We start from the raw sequence: 20,411 nt of genomic DNA, 5'->3' as shown, positions 1-20,411 counted from the left end.
GGAAGGATCTTGCAGGGACGAGCTGGCTCCCATTTATAGCAGGAATATGGCAGAGTGGGTTGGAGTGTTGTGTGTGATCTCAGGAGGTTTGAAGCTGGCTTGCAGGGAAGCAGCACACACACACCCCTTAAATCCAGCCCTCGCCTTACCCACACCCCCTTCCACCCCTTCCTCACCGAGATCTGTGCAGCTGGGAGAGGAGCCACGTGTCATGGGCAAGAGCAGGAGCACTTCGTTCCTACCAGGGTGCAGATAAGATCAAAAACATTCATTCCTGGAGGAAAAAAAGAAAAGCTTTTAAAAGAGATAATGAACCATTCATTTCTTTAATTTTATTTTACATAGAATTATTTAACTTGATACGTTTTTTTCTATCGCTTCATAATTTAAAACTTTCTGCAGAGTAATTATGCATATCAAGGCTTGCACCTCTATCTATAAAAAGCATTCTCTGCAAGTAGCACCAAACCAATATTTTTACAAAAAATCTATTAATGTTTGATATTTAGCAAAGTGTTTACCTTAAATCTAAATGAACTATGCCCTTAAGCATATTAAAAATACCAAGTTTAAAATGTTAAATGCAGATGAGGCCGGATAAGATTTGTTTTCTAATGTGTTTTCTAATGAGTTTTCTGTGATTTTCATCGCTCTCTTTGTGAGGTTTTCACAGAAACTTGATTTCCTTTAATTTTGCTATTGGAAGAGGAAGAAATATTTTTATGTGTGAGAGAGAGAAGTGCTGGATGTCTTCCCTGCCTCCGATGCTTCCCAGGAGCAGAGTGTGGGTGACAGCTACTGGCAATGGCAGGGGCGGTGTGGGCAGGGTTGAATCACAAAATCACAGAAATATTTAGGTTGGAAAAGACCTTTTAAGGCCATGCCCCAGCACTGCCAGGGACACCCCAAACCCCTGTCCCCAAGTGCCACATCCACATGGCTTTTAAACCCTTCCAGGGATGGGGACTCCAGCCCTGCCCTGAGCAGCTGGGACAGGGCTGGACAACCCTTCCACTGAGGAGATTTTCCCTGGTTTCCAACCAAAACCTCCCCGGTACAGACTGAGGCTGTTATCCCTTGGCCTGTTGCTTGTTACTCGCTGCCCGAGACTGAGCCACGGAGATCAGAGGAGCATGGAGCTTCTCTGGGAAGTGTTCTGGTCTCAGATGTTCTCACAGTGTCCTTCCTCCTGCCATGAGGGGCTGGGGCCAGGAGAAGTGCAGGTGTGCAGGACAAGGTAACATTCTCCATTAGGCCAACTGAAACAGCTGGTGAAATAGCTGGGAAATGTGGTGGACTCTCCAGCTCAACATCTTTCTTTCAGGTCCCTGAGCTGATGTTAAATGTGTGGTGAAAGAGCTGCAGGCACATCAGGCTGGACAGGGAAGGTGTTAACCCAAGCCTGAGAGTGGAGGGTCACTGAGGGAACCCCAGTTCTTCATTCTCCTGAGGGAACCCCAGTTCTTCATCCTCCTGGAGGCTGACAAGCTCCCAGGCTCCCCTTGCTCCTGGCAGTTTTAGTGACAGTGCCTTGTGTACTTCACTGAGTGCAGCAAATAGTGAACAAGGCCATCAAAGAAGTTGTTTTTGGGTTTGTTTTATTTTTTTTTTCATTCAAGAGAAAGGGTGAGATTGGGAAATGGATTTGTAGGGAATTCTCAAAGCCTGGCAGAAGGCTCACACAGTCTTGTGCATCCATATGCAGACTCGGAGATTAAGTATACTGACTTAGAAATGCCATGGGACAGGACAGACATTGCTGAGAGAGAAATGGAACTGGAAACAAGTTTTAAAGGATGGCCTGGTAAACAGACCAGATATTTTGGTGAATTAGAACTCTAAAAGATTCATTGTAACAAGACCAGGTGGGGTAAAATAACAGGTGATTTGTGTTAGAAGTATTAGCAGCATTGTGTGGCAAAAGCTGACAGGCCAAAAATGCTCATAATGGATTGTAATTTAGGAAATAGTTTGGCTTCTGATTGTGATGGTGTGAATTGTAACACCTGCATTGTCTCACCCTTCACATGAGACTGAAAATGGAATAAAAGTCTTTAAAACACCTCTCAGGAGCGAGTCTCTGGGTCAGAAAAAGAGATAATCTGACACTGGGGAGCTGATCCAGCTCAGAAAACTCTCCAAGAGCTGTTCCCTTGTTATTGTCCCTTTTGAGACCACAGCTCAGCAGGAGCACTGAGCCCAGAGCTCCCTGTGCTGAGCCCATCACAGGAAGCAGGCTGGCAGTGACCATCCCTGCAGGGCAGCACCAGGACACAGCCAACTCTGCTCAGGGAGAAAATCCCCATCATGGCTGGGGGAGAGCAAAGCACAGAGGAGCCTCATGCTGGGTTTGCTCAAACCCCCACAGAGAATTTCTTTCTGGTTGTTTTTTTCTGGAGAACCTGTTGACTCTCCACTGAGGGTCTGGAAATCTCTTCTGAGGAGCTCTGCCATGGTTCCCTCAGAGTCACACTTAGGGCATGGCTGGAAGCAAAAACATCCAAGTGAAAATTAACACCTTTGGAATTCCTGTGAAGTTCATTGGGAGTTCTGGCTTTGTCAGAGTGGTGGTGCTCAATTTATTTAATCCATCTAGCCAGCTCAGTTATTAATTAATCAGTCTTGGGAAAGTCTAATGACAGGTTCATATTAACAGCAAAAGCACATGATTCTCACAGTGGCATAAAATGAAAATATAAAGGAGAATCAGAAGAGACATTATCCATGGGAAATCAGACCTCTCAGCAGAAACAAGAGCAAAATCTATACAAATGTTCAGAGGAAGATGGGAGACAGGTAAATTTTTAAACCACATGATATTCATTAGAAAAATAAGTTCAGTGATATATTAAAAGTCATTGGACAGAAGAGAAAACACATCCATTGGCAGTGGGAGGAAGAGGTTTCTGAGGAACTCGAGGTAGGCTGTAGTTTCAGGAAAACATCTGAGAGTGAATCCACATAGATCCCTGCCACTATTGCTCCTTCTCTTGCTGCCCCTGTCCTGCAGACACGGCCCTGCCCTCCCTGAGGATCCTGCTCAGAGCCTCAGGAGTGGAGGCTCGTGGGTGGAACCATCTCAGCATGACACAGCCACAGCAGCCCTGGCAACAAACCCATCCCCAGACTGCCCATGTGGGAGAAGGCAACAGCCTCTGGGTCACCAGGGGCTTCCAACTCAGCAGTTTTCATTTTGAATGGGAATGAAATTATTGCCACAGAAAATAAAGGACGGGGGAGTGAACTGCATCAATGGAAAAATCAAGATTTCTGAAAAACTCTGTACACAGAGAAAATTTCCTTCACTTGAGCTTTCAAACTGGAGTTTTTTGATGTCTCCTTCAAACCAAACCATCTGGCTTTTCCAAAACGTTTATTATCATGGATAGCATTATTTTCAAGTTTAATGAGTTTAACTCCCTGAAACCTCCCCTGCTCATTTTCCTGCTCAGCCCCTCATCCTGTCTTTCATGTGCTGGTCCTCAGACCTGGGAAAATGGCTCAATCCAGCCAAGCATCAGCAGGTCCTGCAGCACAGAGCCTGGACAGCACTGGCTGTGAGCAGTGAACCTCCTCTCCTGGTGCCCCATCACCCTCCTCTCCTGGTGTCCAGATATCCTGAGGTTTTCAGGACGTGTGGTTTAGAGCCAGGTGAAGCCCTGAGGGGTGCTGGCAGGTCAGGGGGAGCAGGTGACCCACTCAGAGCTGTACCTGCAGCTGCTGCTCTGCAGAGAGAGCACCTCCATCCCCTGCTCATGCACAAATGGGCTTCAGAAAACACAACAGCTGTAACAGCTCTACCCAACGGGGTTTTCTCCTCGTTCTCTGCCGTGGTTTGCTCCCAACAGTGTGGAGTGATTGCAGCAGTGTGGGGTCTGCCAAACAAAACAATTTGTGCCCCAAGAGAAGGGTCATGTTCTTTGTGAGCAGAGCTTTCATCTCAGACAAACATCCAGGATTCTGGTCTCCATGCACCTACTTTGGGGTTCTATATGGATGTGGGGAAAGCTGTTTATGTATGCAGGTATGTAGGTACCTAATTATTCATTTAATTAATTTCCACTGCTGTCTTCCTCCTCTACCTTAGCCACACCATCTCCCCACTGGTGTTACCTCAGACCCAGGGCATGTCTCCTTGCAGACCCATGTGCCCAGGGGCTCAGGTCACCCGTGTGGGTGTTCTGGGTGCCCTCAGAGCCAGGGAAATGGGGTGACAACTGTGTGTCCACAGAAGGTGTGTCCCAGAATCTGCCAGGACTCCAGAATGGTCTTTTCCTTTTAACTAAGAAAACCATTAGGCTGTTTGCCTTGAGCTCTGGTTAATGGACTGCACGGATTATTTATTTATTTTTAAATGAACACACTTTATTTCCCCAAAGTGCTGCTGTTGACTTTCTCTAAGTGCAGCCATCTGGCTCCCCTGACTCAAAGCGAGAGAGAGGTAGTGTGGTAATAAATAAGAAACCAAACAAATAAACAAATAAAATTTTCCTGATTCCTTGCAATTGGAGTGTCACCCAAACATTTGTAAGGTTGTGTTAAATTCTATAATTGTCCTGCTGATGATTTTGAAGGAAGCAAGTGCCGTTGTGCTGACAGCCTGTGGCACTGATTGAAAATTAGCACATCAATCCTCAACTGAGGGTCTCTCCACACCATTCTTTCTGCTCTGCTGGAGACTGCTCTCTGAGGGAGTGCCATTACCAGCCCGGGAATGTTCATCCTGCTCTCTACTTCCCTTTGCAGAGCGACTCAAGGCTCAGAACTGCAGCATCACTTGGCTTTTCTTTTTCTGCCACCCTTGCTGCTTCCAAGAGACCGTTCTCAGACCCTCACACCAAAGGACACATCACTTTGCAGAGTAAGGGGAGGCTGTTTCGAGTGGCAACAGGGAAATGCTCTGCAGCCCCAGTAGCTCCTTGTCCAGGTTGTGCCATGGAAGAGACCCAAGGAGCCCCAGGGAACACTCAGCGCCATGGATGGGTCTGTCCTCAGTGCCATGGATGGCTGTGTCTCCAGGCTGTCCCAGGGCTTGGATGGGTCTGTCCCCAGGCTGCCCCAATGCCATGGATGAGTCTGTCTGTCCCCAGGCGGACTGAGGATGGCTCTGTCCCTAGGCTGTCCCAGAGCATGGATGGCTCTGTCCCCAGGATGTCCCAGGGCCCAGGATAGGTCTGTCTGTCCCCAGGCGGACTGAGGATGGGGCTGTCCCCAGGCTGTCCCAGGGCTGAGGTTCTGCCTGTCCATCTTACCAAGCTCTTCATCCTCTCTGTGTGAACACCAGCAGGACTGTGCCAGTGGCAGGATCTCCCCAACTCAGAGGGCAGAGGTGACCCCAGTGGTGAGGCTGGAAATGGGTGCAGGGGCATCCGTCCATCACACACACACACACACACACACATCAGTCACGTGTGTCAAGGCCACACTGAGAAATTATTCCATTTTAGAATGAAAGCCCACTGCTTCTTCCATCCCAGGGCAAGAGTCAGAAAATGTAGTTTCAAGTCATGGAAAGTGTAGGTTACAGCAAGGATAATTGTTGTAAATGGCCAGGAAATGCACGCATCCTCTGGGTAAGTGTGCAGCACAGGGAAGCTGGCAATCCATCACCCTCCTTCCAGCTGCAAAAGTTCTGCCCATTTTTACTCCCTGTGCTGGTGACAGGTAATTTTGTGAGAGGTACCTGTGGAAGCAATTAGGACCAGGCAGGGCATGGGGACACAGCAGTGACAGCGGTGCTGCTGACAGGCTCTTTCTCTGGAAGCAATCCCTGGTACCTGCCTCGGGCACAAGGACATGGGGACAGGAGCACCGTGGTGTCCCTCTCTGGAAGCTGTGGGAGCTGGGCTGTGCTCACGTTGCCTGAGCTGCTCTGTGACCAAGGACAGCTTCTTCTGGAGACACCATGGCCCCACCCCTGGAAAACCTTCCGAGTTAATTTGCTGCCCACTGAGAGTACTAGTGTCTTTAATCGGACACAAATCTTTCTCCAGGAAAAGCCATTTCACGCTTGAGGACATTTCACAACAAGATCTAAACAAGGAAATCACTTAATTGATGATACAAGCTGTATATCTAGCAAGGAATTGTGTCTCAGGAGACACCAGTACTTTTGTATCTGAACCAGTGACCTGAGGGTTTGCAGTTGGGTTAGAGGAAAGCTCTTGGGTGAGAGGAGAGCCGTGGAACCCTCCATGGAAGCAGAGCCCAGCGCTGAGAGCCCCAGCACAGCCTCAGGGCTGCTGCTGCCATAAACCAGCCCCTCAACTCTCACACTGCAAATCAAATAATGACAGCAAAAGTAAAGTAAAAATTTCCCCAGGTAAACAAAGCTTGACACTTTGTCAGAAGCACCACAAAGTCCTCTTCAAGCCCTCTGGGAGTGCCACTTGCTAAATCATCAGCTGGGATTGCTCCAGAGACTTCACTCCACTACGTCACGCTGCTCTGTCTCCTGTGGGCACAGTTGTGTGCTCAGCAGGGGCCAGGAGCACACACACCAAGATTTACAGCCAGGGACTTTGGGCCTTCCCTGTGCCCATCTGGGATGTGAGTGCACAGCTTCCTCCTCTAGTGGTCCCACAAATAAGGGGAGGAAATCCTGCTTCTGCTCTGTTATGCTCCAAAGGAGGTTGATCAGTGATCTTTGGCACTTCCAGTGCAATATTCCTGCTATTTCCTAATGATGAAATGAAGCCCAGCACAGAGGGTTCAGCATTACCTGCCCCAGGAGCCCCAACACAGAGATGCTGCTGCAAACACACCCCAGCTGCCTGAGCCCATACACGTTCCTCAGAAGAGATTCCAAGTGTTCCTATGAGGACTTTCTGCTTTCTTCTTTTTCCAGCAGTGGCTGTGAATCCCCCCCACACCTACTGCTCCTGCACAGAGCCTGAGACGTGCCCACAGGCACCCACAGCTCAGCTCCCAGCCTGCTCCCACTCTGCTGATGACTGAGTGCTGAGTTTCCACTCCTGGAGCAGCTTTCCCTCCCGGCTCCCCTGCAGGGTGGGAGGCTGTGGGCGGCACAGCAGAGCCCTGTGGGACACCTGAGGTAGGAGGTGGGGACCTGGGGGCAGAGCTGAGCCCGGGATGCTGCTGCAGGGCTGCTGATGTGCGGCACATCTCCCGGCAGGCAGAGGAATGTTGTTGCCTCGGGTTGTCTCCTAACTGCTTTCAATTCTTCATCTCCTCCTGGTCTCAGGCAGTATCTGGAGGCTATTGCAGCAAATCAAGGAATAAAATCACCCTGCTGCTCCTCCTCCCTGCCCTTGGGATGGACAGAGCAGGGCTGGCCAAACTCCTTCTGCAGAGGTGCCTGTGCTGCTCACCAGGATCCCATTTCCCAGCGTTTTTGGTGAGGATCAAGCAGCCCTAGCACAGCTGTCTTGGAAGTTCCTGCACCCACCCCACGGTGCCACTGGGGCTTTTCTCCTGCCCCATGAGCCAAGGCCCTGCACTGGGGACCCCCTGGCCATGAGCAAACTGCTGGACCAACACCAACCCTCCTTGGGCAGGGAAATTAAAATCTTGTCCTCAGGCTTCTGGGACAAATTACAGAGATATTCTGACTGGCTCTACAGCAGCAGTGGCTTTTTGTCCTCACTTTTTATTGATTGTAAGGATTCCTATTAAATGTAATAGTTGCAATAATTCACCAATAGCCTATTAATCTTATATAGAAAAAATCTGCAAATAAAATGTAAATGTGCCATTTTTCTATTATTATTTCCATGTGAAATATTCTGTCATATTATTTTCATAGATTACACAGATTATTCCATGTTTTCTTTTCCTCTTAACAGCCAAGCCATGCAATAAGCTATGCAGGATTGTTTGCTCACTTACACATTCTGCCATCACTTTTTAAATCAGCGTTTCTTAGAAATGCTTTTTCACGCTTTATAACCTCATCCACGCAGCCTTATCCTTAAACAAAGTACAAGCCAGAGCTAAAACATACATGATCTTCACCTTTACAAGGAGATGAAACCCTGTGGCTATTTTTTAACCTTTTAGTTTTACACCGTGCTCTTTTTCACACCATAAACACTTGCTCAAGCACTGCAGTAATGGGCCCATCTCTGGAGAGACAGGAGAAGGATTGCCCTGAGCTACACGTGGCCTTGCAGGAGGAGATGGGATTTCAAGCCCCAAGGACTGAAGGCATTTTTACTCCACGCTACAGAGGGAGAGATCCAGAGCTCTGCCACGGCCTGTGACATTCAGAGATGTGCCGGGCACACAGCAGTTACACACTGAAATGCACTTTATCAGCCAGTTCCATAGTCTAATATTGTATCAACCCTCAGAGAGCCCCACTTAAATTGATTTAAAGTCTCTCCCCCATCAAAGCAAGAGGCGGAATAGGAGCAGGAATCAGCAAACAAAGGACAATGTGACTCATTTCCACTGAAGTCTCTGGCTCTGAGACAAGCGTGGCTGTCCTGGGGCTTTTCCTCCTCAGGGCAATGGATTTCTATTCCAGGGTGCTGCTGTGCTGGAGGCCAGGGGATGCAGTGTCCTGGCTGCACAGGGGATGGATTTTTCCCATCATTATGAGTCCATGTGATAATTGGAGCCCCGAGGCGGCAGTGTCACTGTGAGAGGACTCTGCAACCTCCATGTGTCTGTGTCAGCCTGGACAGCCACTGGGCCAGGAGCAGCTCGTGGGATTTCATCTCTCTGTTGGTTGTGTGGGGCTGCCCTGTGTGATCTGCCTGCCCCAAGGCAGGGACCAGGGGGGGACTTGTTTGACATTTGGGAAATCAGCGAATCCAATAATGGGTTGGAAAAGATTTTCAAGACCACCTCATCCCACCCCTGCCATGGCAGAGACAACTCCCACTGTCCCAGGCTGCTCCAAGCCTCAATGCCCAATGTCTTGGCCTTGGGCACTGCCAGGGATCCAGGGGCAGCCACAGCTGCTCTGGGAATTCCAGCCCAGCCAGGAATTCCCAATTCCCAATCTGCCATCCAGCCCTGCCCTCTGGCAGTTTGAAGCCATTCCCTGTGTCCTGTCCCTCCATCCCTTGTCCCCAGTCCTTCTCCAGCTCTCCTGGAGCCCCTTTAGGCCCTGAAGGGGCTCTCAGGACTCCCCAGAGACTTTCATTCCAGGACCCTTGGTATGCTCAGCTCTTTATCACTGCCTACCTGTTTGGTATTCACTTCAGAAACCATCCTAATAATTGTGCAAACAAATTATAAATATACTGAACATTTCAGTAAAAACATTAATGAGAGGGAATACCCCAATTTATTTTTAATTTGTCATATATAATATAATTTATAAATCATATAACCCTGAACTGAATATGTGTAGAGGAAGCCTCAGTAAAAGCAGGAGTTCTGGGGTTTTACCCAGTGACGACTCTAACTACTCTTCTGTGTTTAGTCTGTAGTAAATACAAGCAGCCCACTAATGGTGAATAAAAATATCACCTGCAACAGAGCAAGTTTTTGTTTTCAGTGTGGAGGTCTTAAATATCAATTTATTCTCCTGTCTTCTGGGTACTTTTTCACTATTGGTTGCCTTTGAAACAGAATAAAAAGGCACTTTAAACAGCAAATCATCATCCTTACCTTTGCATTGAGGGCTGTGTGTACTTGGGGCAGGGAGTGTGGCTTCACTGTCACATTGGTCACATTGCCTTTCCAAACAGGAGAGTTTCCGCCGGTTGTTGTGGACAGACTGGCACTGGGGACACTGGCCCTGAGCTCACAGTAGGCACACACTTCATAGTGATAGGGGCAGGGAGGGAGGGACAGCTCGGGCAGGGTCATGGAAACAGGCATGGGCTGAAAGGGGACTGGGCTGGATGGGATATGGGGCAGTAATTGTTCCCTGGGAGGGTGGACAGGCCCTGGCACAGGGTGCCCAGAGCAGCTGTGGCTGCCCCTGGATCCCTGGCAGTGCCCAAGGCCAGGCTGGACATCGGGCTTGGAGCAGCTTGGGACAGTGGGAGGTGTCCCTGCCATGGCAGGGGTGGCACTGGGTGGGATTTAAGGTCCTTCCCAGCCCCGGTAGTCTGGGATTCCATGGGCAGGGCCAGAAGAACGGGCAGCGGGACAGGCAGGGCAGGGGGGTCTCACAACAGGCAAGTCGGGCACACCTGAGCAATAAATACCATTTTTGAGCAGTGTGAGGAAGGAGATGGCTGATTTCAGGAGGGTGAAGTGCTGCAGGGGGGTTCAAAGAGACGAATGCATAAATCCTGCAATGGCACAGCGTTAACGGGTTAATAATTAAATAACAGGCATAAGAGGTTCCTGTTACTGCTCTTTAGGATGATTTGCATTACTCTGGGATGGCTGCGGGTTCACAGGGGTCCTGAGATTGCTTTTAGGGAGGTGGAGAAGGGAGGAAGAGCTCACAGCCTTCTCCTAAGGCAGCAGCAGCTCTGGTGCGCTGCACGGCCCGATGCAATGAAGGCAGGAGCTGGCGCACATCTCCCGGGCTCTGCGCCGCACACCTCCCGGCTTCGCTCCGGCTCCAAACACCGCTCCTCTCCGGCCTGGGTGGGAGCCACTGCTGCTTTCTGTGACATCTGAGTGAAATTCGCGTTTCTCGGTCCCGCTGCGGCAGGAGCAGTGAACAGACAACCCGGGCAGGGGTGATGAGTGTTCGGGTACCGGCACTGCGGGAATTCCTCCTTCCCAAGGAGCTGGTGCTCCCCGCGGTCCTTCAAAGCCGGAGAGAACCGACCTTTTTGAGAGCTCAAATGGTATTTGTGTTCTTTGACCTCGTGAATCGTTCAGCACAAAAGCTGTTTACAGACACTTTTTAAATCTAAATCTCCTTTTACAAGGGTTCCTCGAACACATGCTGAAGGGCTTCATTTGGGTTTCTCTTTCATCTTTTCTGCCCTGCACAATTTTCTCTAAATCCCCTGGGTTTTAATTAGCAGCTGGGAAATTCCGGGGGCCTCCTGCTTCCCTGCACTGCATCCAGGAGTGACCTGGTGTTGTGCAGCCCCATCTCTCCTCCGAATAATTCCTGAAGCCCCGCAGGGCAGCCCAGGACTTCAAATGAATACTGCAGCCCGATTTTTCTAAACTTGTCAGGCTCAGGTGGAAATCCTACACACCAGAAACTGGCACCTACATCTGCTTAGTCAGATGGGCCTCAGTGACAGATTCGGAAGCAATATTTACCTGTGCCGATATAAACACTGAAATAAATACTAATTTTTACCTTTAGGTAAGAGTGCTTAGAGACATTCTTGTCAAAACATTTTATTTCTTGAAGATATTGCCTGCTAATTCTTAGCAGGATTCACGTAAAGCTAACACAACTGAAGTGTTTTTGCAGTTCGATAAGTTTGTAATTAACTCCTGAACCTCCTCTGTTCCTTCAGTGAATTGCCGGTAGTGTGACTTAGAGCATGAAACCGGCCCTGGTGTGTGTCAGGAGCAGAGCTGGGCGCCTGAACGTGGTGCGGCTCCCAATTCCCAGCAGCAAACACCGAAGGTCACTCGCACACCTGGGAGCAGAGCCAGCAGCGAGGCTGCCCTGCAAACCGCACAGCTGGGCACAGCTGGGGGAGCACGGGCGGGGGGTGGGGAGCACCTTAGCAAAGACTCACATCCACACTTCATTAAGCCATGAATACTACAGGTAGAAAGGAAAGACCTCCTGAATCTCCATGGAGCGAGCCTAATTAAGTTCAGTTTTCTATTAGATCACAGAGATAGCTACCCCAGCACTGGGAAAAGCAATTAACTCCTTCAAAGTTCAAATCTGGTCGAGTCCGACTGACAAAGGCAGCGCTAAGCAAAGGTTAAGGCTGTGCAGGGGGTGAAGCAGCTGAGGTCAAACCCATCAATGTCCCATCAGCACAAACCCCGGCCGCTCCCCAGCCTGTGTTTCACCGACAGGTATTTTAAATATCCCACTGTCCCTCAGCTAAAGAGCTGGATCAGGTGCACAGTGGCTCTTGGTGCTCCTCCATGTCAGGGAAACTCAGGTCAGATTTGGCAAAAATGCCAAATGTCTCTCACAAAATTTATCATCAGTTTCTACAATTGTTTTAGGTGACATTTGTCTAAAACCAGCAGTGTTGCATGTAGCATGGGAGAAGATCTACAGATATAAAAAATGTAACATTGAGGGTTTTGTAGGAGCTGACTCCAAATCTGGCTGTGGATATGTGGCCCAGGTGAGAGCACAGGAAGGGCATCAGTGTCGCAGCACAGAGCACGGGGCAGGGGTAGCCCCGATCATCACAGACTTGTCAGCCCAAAATCACAGAAATGGAGCAGAGCAGCTGCTGTGGAAGGTAATCAAGAGACAGCTACAAGAATAAGACACGGTCAGGGCTGGTTTGACACAATAATTACCTTCCTTTTGGACAAGATTCCAATTCTAAAAGTCTCACAGGGCACTCAAGGAAACTCCAGCAGCACCTACCCACTGGGCCAGCCTCGAGGAAGGTGCAGAAGCCTGGGGAGGCTCTGCAGGATCAGGAGTGCTGGGAGAGTCAGAAAACAGTGTCAGAGGCACTGCTGCTGGGACTGAGAAGGGGAGATGGGATGGTCAGGGAGCACCTCCCAGGGAAGCCAAAATGTGGAGAAAGGGCCAGGGACACCTTCCACTATTCCAGGTTTCTCCAAGCCCCATCCAGCCTGGCCTGGAGCCCTTCCAGGGATGGGACTGCACAGCTGCTGGTGTGGAGGGGCCCAGGCAGGGCAGCCCAGCTGCTGCTGGGAGCTGAGGCACTGCTGCCAAGGGCTGGACAGGCTCCTGCTCCACAGCAGGCACTAAGCATCTGGGCCTGGGAACTCTGGAATCAGGATGAGAGTGATTTTGCTGGTTTTGCTGCTGTTCAGCAGTTCTCTAAGTCTAAGGCAGGAGTGTGCTCAAGGACCTCTTGGGGCCTCTGTTGGGAGGAAAGTATCACCAGTCCCCCCTGGCTCTGTAACATGCAAATCCCTTAATCTGTGGATAAAGCCCAGACAGTAACTCTGAGCAGTTACAAGCCAAGTAGACACCAAATTATTGTGCTTTAATTGAGAATGAGAGAAAGCATGGTTATTAGGAGACTTAATCCTGACTTTGGGAAGAGCAACGGGGAGTGTCAAGATCAGACAACTGCTTTTCCCAACACAGACCTTTGCAGGAATCCACCCACAGGGGATGAGGGACACACCACGGAGAGAGCCACTGGCACCTTCCTGAGCCAAACCCAGCTCCTGCCTGTGGGAAATGAGGAGAAGAGACTGTGGATTGATAAGAATGGTTCCTGATGAACCAAGGTAATCACACAGCTGCCTTGACATGAGGGAAAGGAGCAAAGGGACCAGCACAGGCTGAGCAGCAGCTCATTTGGACTGCTCACTCCCTGCCTGCACCTGATGCTCCTGGAGCACCTGTCTGCTGAGAACAGCACAAAAACTCCTGCCATTGGTGGTCTCCAGCAGCCCACTGTGCCTGAAGAGGGGCTGGTGAGGGGCCAGAGAGTGGGGCCACCACTACAGCCACCCCAAAGGCACAAAAGGGGCTCCTGAGCTTCAGCTGTGAGTGACAAGCCAAGAGCTGCTGGTTTAAAATAAATGGGATCAGAGTTTCAGATGGTATAAGTCTGTAGGAAGAACAGTACCTAAGTTTTTAAATTATTATTATTAATAATAAAAAATAAACCCAGACTGCAATATGCTCTTTACTTCTTGTGCCAGTGGCAGATGTGTTCAGCATCGAGTGTTTCAGGCCCTGGCTGCCCCATGGCTGCCCCATGGAGGGTTTTCCTGGACAAACAGTGATGGTGGGGAGCCCAGAGGGATGCAGTGCAGCCCCTGGATTGGTGATCCCAGCTTGGGGGAGCCATCAGCAGCCAACAGGCCAAGGAAATGTCCTGCAGCTCACACTCACACCTGTATTTTCCTAGCTGACCTCATGCTGCAAAGCTCCTGGCACAGCCCCTATTGCACTGTATTCTTTACAAAAGCTGGCAGGAGTCAGCCGAGCTCACTGGGAGCCCAACACCCACCCGAGGGTGCCCACAGCAGCCAGGTGAGCATGGCACAGCCCCAGGCAGCCCCAGCCCACCCCTGACCTTCCTCTGCTCAGGGCCAGCAGATCCCTCAGTTCCCCACAGCAGCCAGGTGAGCGTGGCACAGCCCCAGCCCATCCCTGAGCCCTCCAGCAGATCCCTCTGCTCTGTGAGCAGCTGCCTCCTGCCCTGGCCAGGGACCAGGCACAGCCACGGGCACAGCCCAAGTGCTCCCTTGGGCTCACACACACCATGGAGCTCAGCAGAGCTGCTCTCCAACCTGCCCACTGACAGCTCACACAGCATCATTTGCTATTCTGACAGTATTCCACTGGGAAAAGCAGAATCCCCTCCTTTCAGAATAAGTACTGGGGTACTGGTCAGATAGAGAAGGTCTTTCAGTGGTCTGGGATGTTTTGGGAAGTGAAAATTCCTGGCAACAAAGTGTTTTCCAAGAAAAAGTACTCTGTTTTCATGACATGCTTTTTTTAATTCCATCCCCAAGTAACTATTCCAAGGTTCCACAGGGCAAGGCCATGGTGAGGGCTCAGCCTGGCTCACAGCCCAGGTTTGGACAGGAGTCTCCCATATCCCAGCCAAGCACTGCCCACGGGATGCAGCTTCCCAGACTGTTGAGTGGGCTTTTTTTACAGCTGAAAGCTCTGGATTTTGTTCTACAAGAAGGGAGGGCTAACACCTCCCTTCCCTGCCCCTGGAAGAAAAGAAGACTGCTGCACTTTGCTTTCCAGCAGTGCTGAGCAGAAACTCAGCCAGGAGAAATGCGAATGCAGCATGGGAAGCCTGGAGAGCAGAAAATCTCCTTTCCTTCCTCCCACATGCCCACAGCAGGAAATCTCACCCTCACAGTGCTCCCTGATGTGGGTGCAGGACAGCAGGACCCTCGGTGGCACGGCTTTATGGTTTTCTACAGGACACTGATTGCTCAACTCCCAACTGGCAATCCTCTGGAATTACAGTGTGAGCTCAGAAGTTTTCTGCTTGGATTTTTGCTTACTTGATGGAAAACCCTTTGGGCAGGGAATGACCCGCCAGCCTCCTGTCCTGCAGCACAGAAGGATGGATGTTGCTTCTGCCCCACCCTCATTACCAGTGAGGGTCCTGAAGGGGTTTTTTGCCAGTTTTATCCACACCAGAGCTCTGGGCAGGAGCTCAGCAGGCAGCTGGGAGGCACGGGGGGCAATGCTGTGCCCAGTGCCCTCCTCCATGCCCGCTCGCCTCCCATTCCCAGCACACACGAGCCTCTCTGCAGAGCAGGATCTGTTTGTGGCATGGCAATCAAGACAGCTGTTAAACATGTCTAAGTACCATAATTAAGATCTGACCTGATAAACAACAGCTATGGCAGGAGCCCAATTCTCAGGTTTGTTTTATTTTGCTTGATGTGTGGGTGTCTGCCTCACTTTTTGTTCATTTTCCTAGAAACAAAATCTCAGAACATGCTGAGTTGGATGGGACCCACAAGGATCCTGCAGTCCACCCAAAGACAGTTTCTGCAGCAGTGTGTCACCACTCATCCCTTGGTGTCCCAATGTCCCAGCATCCCTGACAGGACCAGCCAGCACGTTGCTGCTGGCAGAAAGTTAATTAATCCTGTTTCACAGAGCTGGGCCACTGGAGCCTCAGTGAAACGGCTGCAGAATTGCTATAACCAGAATTTTTTCTTATGACAGCCCTGGAGTAATGAAAATATAATTACTTCACTTGCAGCAAACCTGGGTCCCCAGCAGCCTTCCTGGAAAGCCTTTTATTCCAGCTGTGCTCCTCGGGCAGCAGAGCAGCACTCAGACAGGGTTCTCTGACGACTCTGTGGTGTGTCACAGATGGGCTGAGGCCAGGCAGGCTGCTCACCTCAGCAACAGCTGCTTTATCACTTACCAAATCTCAGCCAACCATTCCTCTGTGCTCAGGCTGCAGTGAGGCTCTGACCGTGCAGCAGGGCTCCAAACGCACACCACAGCCTGCACGTGGGACACCAGTGTCCTCCCAGCCTTCCTGCCCCAGGAGCTGCACCTCCTGCTCTGCCCAGAAACCATGGAAGGAACTCGCTGTGCCTCCTGGGAAAAGCCAATGTCACCAAGCACAGCACACACCTCCCTGCAGTGGTGCAGAGCAGGGCACATCCACACAGAGCCCAGGGTGGGGCTGGAGCTGCTCACAACCCCGAGGTGAACCCCACAGAGCACACCCTGCAGAGCCAGCAGGCACAGTGCTGCCTCCTCTTACCTGGGGTCTGTGAGTGACCCAGCCATGGCACAGAGGCCACCTGCAGGGCCCAGGCTGTGTGTCCTGGCCTGGCTGTGTGTCCTGGCTGTGCTGGGCTCTGTGTCACACAGGCTGTGTGTCCTGGCTGTGCTGGGCTCTGTGTCACACAGGCTGTGTGTCCTGGCTGTGCTGGGCTCTGTGTCACACAGGCTGTGTGTCCTGGGCTGTGCTGGGCTCTGTGTCACACAGGCTGTGTGTCCTGGGCTGTGCTGGGCTCTGTGTCACACAGGCTGTGTGTCCTGGCTGTGCTGGGCTCTGTGTCACACAGGCTGTGTGTCCCGGGCTGTGCTGGGCTCTGTGTCACACAGGCTGTGTGTCCCGGGCTGTGCTGAGCTCTGTGTCACACAGGCTGTGTGTCCTGGGCTGTGCTGGGCTCTGTGTCACACAGGCTGTGTGTCCTGGGCTGTGCTGGGCTCTGTGTCACACAGGCTGTGTGTCCCGGGCTGTGCTGAGCTCTGTGTCACACAGGCTGTGTGTCCTGGGCTGTGCTGGGCTCTGTGTCACACAGGCTGTGTGTCCTGGGCTGTGCTGGGCTCTGTGTCACACAGGCTGTGTGTCCTGGGCTGTGCTGGGCTCTGTGTCACACAGGCTGTGTGTCCTGGGCTGTGCTGGGCTCTGTGTCACACAGGCTGTGTGTCCTGGGCTGTGCTGGGCTCTGTGTCACACAGGCTGTGTGTCCTGGCTGTGCTGGGCTCTGTGTCACACAGGCTGTGTGTCCTGGGCTGTGCTGGGCTCTGTGTCACACAGGCTGTGTGTCCTGGCCTGGCTGTGTGTCCCGGCTGTGCTGGGCTCTGTGTCACACAGGCTGTGTGTCCTGGGCTGTGCTGGGCTCTGTGTCACACAGGCTGTGTGTCCCGGCTGTGCTGGGCTCTGTGTCACACAGGCTGTGTGTCCTGGCTGTGCTGGGCTCTGTGTCACACAGGCTGTGTGTCCTGGCTGTGCTGGGCTCTGTGTCACACAGGCTGTGTGTCCCGGCTGTGCTGGGCTCTGTGTCACACAGGCTGTGTGTCCCGGCTGTGCTGGGCTCTGTGTCACACAGGCTGTGTGTCCTGGGCTGTGCTGGGCTCTGTGTCACACAGGCTGTGTGTCCTGGGCTGTGCTGGGCTCTGTGTCACACAGGCTGTGTGTCCTGGCTGTGCTGGGCTCTGTGTCACACAGGCTGTGTGTCCCGGCTGTGCTGGGCTCTGTGTCACACAGGCTGTGTGTCCCGGCTGTGCTGGGCTCTGTGTCACACAGGCTGTGTGTCCTGGGCTGTGCTGGGCTCTGTGTCACACAGGCTGTGTGTCCTGGCTGTGCTGGGCTCTGTGTCACACAGGCTGTGTGTCCTGTCCTGGGCTGTGCTGGGCTCTGTGTCACACAGGCTGTGTGTCCTGGGCTGTGCTGGGCTCTGTGTCACACAGGCTGTGTGTCCTGGGCTGTGCTGGGCTCTGTGTCACACAGGCTGTGTGTCCTGGGCTGTGCTGGGCTCTGTGTCACACAGGCTGTGTGTCCTGGGCTGTGCTGGGCTCTGTGTCACACAGGCTGTGTGTCCTGGCCTGGCTGTGTGTCCCGGCTGTGCTGGGCTCTGTGTCACACAGGCTGTGTGTCCTGGGCTGTGCTGGGCTCTGTGTCACACAGGCTGTGTGTCCCGGCTGTGCTGGGCTCTGTGTCACACAGGCTGTGTGTCCTGGCTGTGCTGGGCTCTGTGTCACACAGGCTGTGTGTCCTGTCCTGGGCTGTGCTGGGCTCTGTGTCACACAGGCTGTGTGTCCTGGGCTGTGCTGGGCTCTGTGTCACACAGGCTGTGTGTCCTGGGCTGTGCTGGGCTCTGTGTCACACCAGGGCTGTGATCTGCCTCCCGTCTTGCCCTCAGGGTCCCACCTGGGCTCAGGGACCATTTTGCAAGGCCACCACTGTGCCCAGGGTCCCCAGCCCACCCTGCCCACACATCAGCACACCCGTGAGAGCACACCTGGGGCTGGGGCAGGTGTCCCACAGCAGCTGTCCAGGTGCACGATGGGCATGGAGGACCCATTCATTGCCATTTGCAGATACAGCTGAATTTTGTGAAAAGAATTCGATTATTTATGTGATAATCTAGGTGATACGTGTGTAAATCCGGGTGACATATATGATATAAAATATTGAAGAGCCTCAGGGTAACAGGAAAATAAAACTAAAAAAAAACCAAAAAAACCCCAAAAAAACTCCCAAACAAACACAAAAAGCTAAAGCAAACCAAACACACACACACACAAAAGAAAACAAACAAAAAAACCCCAAACAAACAAAAAACACAAACAAACACAACACCCCCCTCCAAAAAAAAAAAAAAAAAAAAAAAAAAAAGAACCCACCCAGAAGCATGAGCAGAAACAAACTGAAAAACCTAAGGTAAACAAAGAGAAAAAGAACATTGTATTTTCAATCTTGTAAAGCACAAAGCATCAGTAAATAGATGCTTAAGGGTATAAAAGAGTAAAAAGGTACAAAAAGCACAGAGACAATGGGTTTTTTAACAACAGAATAATTAATATTATTATTCTTCTGTTGGCCTCAGTTGAACTTTCAGAGATTCAGGGAGGCTCTCACATGCCACAGACAAACAGGACTGCACCACTCTGTACTGCTGCTGATCCCTTTTGTAGGCAATACATCATTTTCCTGGAATTCCATCCCCATTTAATGAGCTGAAATGTTATGACAGCAAAACATATGACTCTTGCATCTAAACACTTTGAATACCACCTGTTTCAGGATCATTAAATGGGCTAGAGAGAAAATCAAGCAGAGCTTTCTCCAGACAAAGTACCTCATGAGGTGTCAACAGTTTGGAATGTCAGAAAAGGCTGCATTTGATAATTCTGATGCTCTGTGAGATAAATAGAGCAGTGAGGACCAGAGGGGCCATCAGTGTGAGGAAAGGTCAGCAAGCAGCTGAACACAGGGTGGCACAATCAGAGGGGTTTGGCTCGGGAGGAATCCTAGAGTTCATCTTGTTCCACCCCCTGCCATGGCAGGGACACCTCCCACTGTCCCAGGCTGCTCCAAGTCCAATGCCCAATGTCCTGGCTTGGACACTGCCAGGGATCCAGGGGCAGCCACAGCTGCTCTGGGCCTGTCCACCCTCCCAGGGAACAGTTCTTGCCAATCTCCCATCCATCCCTGTCCTCTGGCAGCGGGACTCCATCAGGATCTCAGGCAGTTTCCAGAACAGCCATGAGAACATCTGCTCCCTCTCCAGTGTCCTCTCTGGCCCCAGGAGTGACAGGTCCAGGGCACATATACCAGGGCTGGAAGGGTCTGGACACATCTCACTGCCCAGGGTCCCTGCTGCAGCTCTGGATTGCTGAGGATGAGCTGGGGTTACCCCCAGAACTCTCCATCACCTGTGGGCACGTGTGGGCACCTGTGGCACTGTCCCTTTTCCCTGAGCAGGGATGGATGGGCATCCCTGGCTGTGTGGGTGTCCTCACATGGGCAGGAGGTGACAGCCATAACGTTGCCTTTGCCTTTCCACAGGCCTCCCCTGCCCACAGGAGCCTCGTGCATGGCCCTCTGTTTTCCCAGGAGTGGCCCCAAGGATCTCCAGTGGAGCAGGGTCACCACAGCCCTGACAATGATGACAAACACAAGGGATAGGGAAGTACTGGATCAGGTGACCCCAGGTGTGGCTTTTCACCTGGTCAGGTAAGGCTGAGGCACTGTGAGAGGAACTTGGAGTGTGTCTTTCTCCTCACAGGTGCCCAAACAGTGGCTTTATCACACTTCTTCCATTGAATTCCAGCCATCTTGCAAGTCACGTGAGCTTCCAGATGATTTAGGTTATATTCCAGATAAATAGAGGTGGGATATCAGGAAAAAGGTTTTCAGAAAGAGTGATAAAGCACTAGAATTGTCTGCCCAGGGAGGTGGTGGAGTCACCATCCCTGGATGTGTTCTAAGCAGACTGGAGGTGGCACTGGGTGCTAGGGTTTAGTTGAGGTGTTAGGGCTGGGTTGGACTCGATGATCTTGGAGGTTTTTTCCAACCTGGTGATTCTGTGAATTCTGTGAATTTTCTGAATTTTCTAGAGAGTTGCTACTGAGCCAGTCATTCACCAGCCTTACCTTTCAACTGATTCTATTCTATTCTATTCTATTCTATTCTATTCTATTCTAT

Source organism: Sylvia atricapilla, chromosome 6, assembly GCF_009819655.1.
Source record: "Sylvia atricapilla isolate bSylAtr1 chromosome 6, bSylAtr1.pri, whole genome shotgun sequence".
In the NCBI taxonomy this organism is placed as follows: Eukaryota; Metazoa; Chordata; class Aves; order Passeriformes; family Sylviidae; genus Sylvia; species Sylvia atricapilla.
The sequence above is the reverse complement of the archived record's forward strand: the minus strand, read 5'-3'. Positions refer to the sequence as shown.